The sequence below is a fragment of the Aegilops tauschii genome, chromosome 5, assembly GCF_002575655.3.
Source record: "Aegilops tauschii subsp. strangulata cultivar AL8/78 chromosome 5, Aet v6.0, whole genome shotgun sequence".
Lineage (NCBI taxonomy): Eukaryota > Viridiplantae > Streptophyta > Magnoliopsida > Poales > Poaceae > Aegilops > Aegilops tauschii.
The window spans coordinates 90943109-90948598 of NC_053039.3; positions in this window are offsets into that span (position 1 = coordinate 90943109).

Below are 5490 nucleotides of genomic sequence, written 5' to 3' on the forward strand. Positions count from 1 at the left end.
TTGGTGAACTTCGTGATCATTATGTGGTTGGCGTTGAGTCCATGCTCCACCATCTTCTGGCACTTGAAAACTTGTTGCTCCATTGCCTTGAGTCTTGTCTCCACGCTTCTGGTCCTCCTTGGTCCCTCAACATCACGGATGTGCAGCAACCCCTCACGCATCTCAATGGTTTGAGGGTATTGCAGCACCTCCGTGAGGTACGGGTTGATGACATTCTCGAAGAACTTGTCCTTGGGGGCACTTGGAGACGTCATGGCGATCTAGATCTATCAGAAAAACAGCTCGAAACAAAGACATAAGATATTTGCGTGATACGGTGGTCAAAACCTTCAGGAGATTATATAATGAATTTTTACCGACCAAAAGAAGTATCATGCAAGAAAACGGAGTCCGGAGAGCACACGAGGTGCCCACGAGGTAGGGGGTGCGCCCAGGGGGTAGGGCACGCCCTCCACCCTTGTGGAAGCCTCGTGTCCTTCCCGAACTAATTCTTATTTTCCTATTTTCTTAAATATTCCAAAACGGAGAAAATTTGCTATTAGAACTGTTTTGGAGTCGGTTTAGTTACCGTACCACATACCTCTTCCTTTTCGGAGTCTGAAACGTTCTAGAAAGTGTCCCTTATGTATTCCTCCGGGGTTACAGTTTCAATAACATTAGTTTCATAGTTTATGGGATTACCTGAGATATAATGTTTGATTCTTTGACCGTTCACCACCCTCGGATTTTTATGGCACCGGAACGATAGACCTCCTCAATGACGTAAGGACCTTCCCACTTAGAAAGGAGTTTGCCTGCAAAAAATCGTAAACGAGAGTTGTATAACAATACATAATCACCTACATTAAACTCATGTTTTTGTATCCTTTTGTCATGCCATCTTTTATCTTTTTCTTTAAACAGTTTGGCATTATCATAGGCCTGGGTTCTCCATTCATCAAGTGAGCTAATGTCAAAAAGCCTCTTCTCACGGGCAAGTTTGAAATCATAATTGAGCTCTTTAATGGCCCAATATGCCTTATGTTCTAGTTCAAGAGGTAAGTGACACGCTTTTCCATAAACCATTTTATACAGAGACATACCCATAGGATTTTTGTATGCAGTCCTATATGCCCATAATGCATCATCAAGTTTCTTGGACCAATTCTTTCTAGATCTATTAACAGTATTTTGCAAAATTAATTTAAGCTCTCTATTACTCAATTCTGCTTGACCACTAGACTGTGGATGATATGAAGATGCAATTCTATGATTAACATCATACTTGCAAGCATTTTACGAAAGGCACCATGAATAAAATGTGAACCACCATCAGTCATTAAATATCTAGGGACTCCAAACCTAGGAAAACTAACTTCTTTAAGCATCTTAATAGAGGTGTTATGATCAGCACTACTAGTTGGAATAGCTTCTACCCACTTAGTAACGTAATCAACAACAACTAAAATATGTGTATACCCATTAGAGGAAGGAAACGGTCCCATATAATCAAAGCCCCAAACATCAAATGGTTCAATAACAAGTGAATAATTCATAGGCATTTCTTGACGTCTACTAATATTACCTATTCTTTGGCATTCATCACAAGACAAGACAAACTTATGGGCATCCTTGAAGAGAGCAGGCCAATAAAAACCGGATTGCAGTACCTTATGTGCAGTTCTGTCTCCAGCATGGTGTCCTCCATAAGCCTCGGAGTGACACTTGCGTAGGATCTGTTCCTGTTCATGCTCAGGTACACAACGTCTAATAACACCATCTACTCCTTCTTTATAAAGGTGTGGGTCATCCCAAAAGTAGTGTCTTAAGTCATAGAAGAACTTTTTCTTTTGCTGGTATGTGAAACTAGGTGGTATAAATTTAGCAACAATATAATTAGCATAATCAGCATACCATGGAGCAGTACGAGAAGCATTTATGACAGCTAATTGTTCATCAGGAAAACCATCATCAATAGGTAGTGGGTCATCAAGAATATTCTCTAGCCTAGACAAGTTGTCTGCAACGGGGTTCTTAGCTCCCTTTCTATCAATAATATGCAAATCAAATTCTTGAAGCAAGAGAACCCATCTAATAAGTCTAGATTTAGCATCTTTCTTTTCCATAAGATATTTAATAGCAGCATGATCAGTGTGAACAGTTACTTTAGAATCAACAATATAGGGTCTGAACTTATCACAAGCAAATACAACTGGTAAAAATTCCTTTTCGGTAGTAGCATAATTTCTCTGGGCACTGTCCAGAGTCTTACTAGCATATTGGATAACATTTAATTTCTTATCAACCCTTTGTCCTAAAACAGCCCCTACAGCATAATCACTAGCATCACACATAATTTCAAAGGGTAAATTCCAATCAGGTGGCTGAACAATAGGTGTAGAAATCAAAGCTTTCTTAAGTATTTCAAATGCTTCTACACAATCATCATCAAAGACAAAAGGAATATCTTTTTGTAAGAGATTAGTCAGAGGCCTGGAAATTTTAGAGAAGTCCTAAATGAACCTCCTATAAAATCTGGCATGACCAAGGAAACTTCTTATACCTTTAATGTCCTTAGGACACGACATCTTTTCAATAGCATCAACTTTATCTTTATCAACTTCAATACCTCTTTCATAAATTTGATGTCCCAAGACAATACCTTCATTAACCATAAAGTGGCACTTCTCCCAATTCAAGACAAGATTAGTTTCTTCACATCTCTGCAAAACTCAATCAAGGTTGCTTAAGCAATCATCAAAAGAAGATCCATATACGGAGAAATCATCCATGAAAACCTCAACAATCTTTTCACAGAAGTCAGAGAATAAAGCAGTCATACATCTTTGAAAGGTAGCAGGTGCATTACATAAGCCAAAAGGCATATGTCTATAAGCAAAGGTACCAAAAGGGCAAGTAAAAGTTGTCTTTTCTTGATCCTCCTTTGACACAGGTATTTGAGGGAAACCAGAATAACCATCTAGAAAGCAAAAATGTGTATGTTTGGATAATATTTCTTGCATTTGGTCAATAAAAGGTAACGGGTAATGATCCTTTTTAGTAGCTTATTTAATTTGCGGAAATCAATTACCATTCTATAACCTGTAACAATTCTTTGTGGAATCAATTCATCTTTATCATTAGGAAAAACAGTAATACCTCCCTTCTTAGCGACACAATGGACAGGACTTACCCACTGACTATCAGCAATGGGATAAATTATACCTGCCTCAAGAAGCTTTAGTATTTCTTTTATTACCACTTCTTTCATCTTAGGATTTAACCGTTGTTGGTGATCAACAACCGGTTTAGCGTCATTCTCCAATTTTATTTTGTGCTGACATAGAGTGGGACTAATGCCCTTAAGATCATCAAGCGTATATCCAATAGCAGCATGGTGCTTCTTCAGAGTTTTCAATAATTTCTTTTCTTCATGCTCTGAAAGGTTAGCACTAATAATAGCAGGATATATCTCTTTCTCATGAAGATAAGCATATTTAAGAGTATCAGGTAAAGGTTTAAGCTCAAACACGAGATCACCCTTGGGTGAAGGAGGATCCCCAAGGATTTCAACAGGCAAGTTGTGTTTCAAAATAGGTCCCTATTTAAAGAATACTTCATCTATTTCCCTTCTTTCATTCATAAACATATCATTTTCATGGTCTAGCAAATATTGTTCTAAAGGATCATTAGGAGGCACGACAATAGAAGCAAGATCAATAATTTCATCTTTACTAGGCAATTCTTTATCATGAGGTTGTCTACGAAATTTAGCAAAGTTAAACTCATGAGACATATCCCCCAAACCAATAGTAACCACATCCTTTTTGAAGTCTATCTTAGCATTAACAGTATTCAGGAAGGGTCTACCAAATATAATGGGACAAAAGTTATCTTGTGGGGAACCAAGAACAAGAAAATTAGCAGGATATTTAACTTTCCCACACAAGACTTCAACATCTCTAACAATCCCAACTGGTGAAATAGTGTCTCTATTGGCAAGTTTAATTGTAACATTAATCTCTTCTATCTCAGCAGGTGCAATATCATGCATAATTTATTTGTATAAGGAATGAGGTATTGCACTTGCACTAGCACCCATATCGCACAAGCCATGATAGCAATGATCTCCTATTTTAACAGAAATAACAGGCATGCCTACAATAGGTCTATGCTTATTTTTAGTATCAGGTCTAGCAATTCTAGCAGCTTCACAACAGAAGTAAATAACATGCCCATCAATATTATCGGCCAAGAGATCTTTAACCATAGCAACACTAGAGGGTGTAGGTGTTCTAGTATTACTCTTACGAACCATAGTTGAAGCTTTAGCATGATCCTTTATTCTAACAAGGAAAGGTGGTTTCTCAATATAAGCAGTAGGAACAACAGAATCATTATAAGTGATAGTCTTTTCTTCAACTTTAATAGGTGCAACTACTTTTACTTCAATGGGAGGATTATCTTTAAACCACTACTCCTTAGGGAGATCAACATGAGTAGCAAAGGATTCATAGAAAGAAGCTACTATCTCAGAGTCAAGTCCATATTTAGTGCTAAATTGACGGAAAGCATTGGTATCCATAAAAGATTTAACACAATCAAACTTAGGTATTATACCTGACTCCTTACCTTCATCGAGATCCCAATCTTCAGAGTTGCGTTTAATTCTTTCCAATAAATCCCATTTGAATTCAATAGTCTTCATCATAAAGGAGCCAGTACAAGAAGTATCGAGCATGGAGCGATTATCGAGAGAAAGCCAAGCATAAATTTTCTGAATAATAATTTCTCTTGAGAGCTCATGATTGGGGCATGAATATAACATTGACTTAAGCCTCCTCCAAGCTTGAGCGATGCTTTCTCCTTCGCGAGGCCAAAAATTATATATATAATGACGATCACGATGAACAAGATGCATAGGATAAAACTTCTGATGAAATTCCAATTTCAATCGGTTGTAGTTCCATGATCCCATATCATCACATAGCCTAAACCATGTCAATGCCTTTCCCTTCAAAGATAAAGGGAAGACCTTCTTCTTGATAACATCCTCAGGAATACCTACAAGCTTAAATAATCCACAAACTTCATCCACATAGGTTAGGTGCAAATCGGGATGTAATGTTCCATCACCTGTGGAAGGATTAACTAGCACTTTCTCTATCATACCCGAAGGAATTTCAAAGTAAACATTTTCAGTAGGTTTAGTAGGTTGAGGAGCGACTCTTTTCTCTACTGGTTGGGGTGAAGATACCCCGAACAAGCCCCTCAAAGGATTATTTTCCATAGTAACAAGTGACAGTAAATTTCAGCACACTATATAAATTTTTCCTTACCAAATTCCACCTACCAAAGGCGCTTCACTCCCCGGCAACAACGCCAAAAAACTGTCTTGATGACCCACAAGTATACGGGATCTATCGTAGTCCTTTCGATAAGTAAGAGTGTCGAACCCAACGAGGAGCAGAAGGAAATGATAAGCAGTTTTCAGTAAGGTATTCTCTGCAA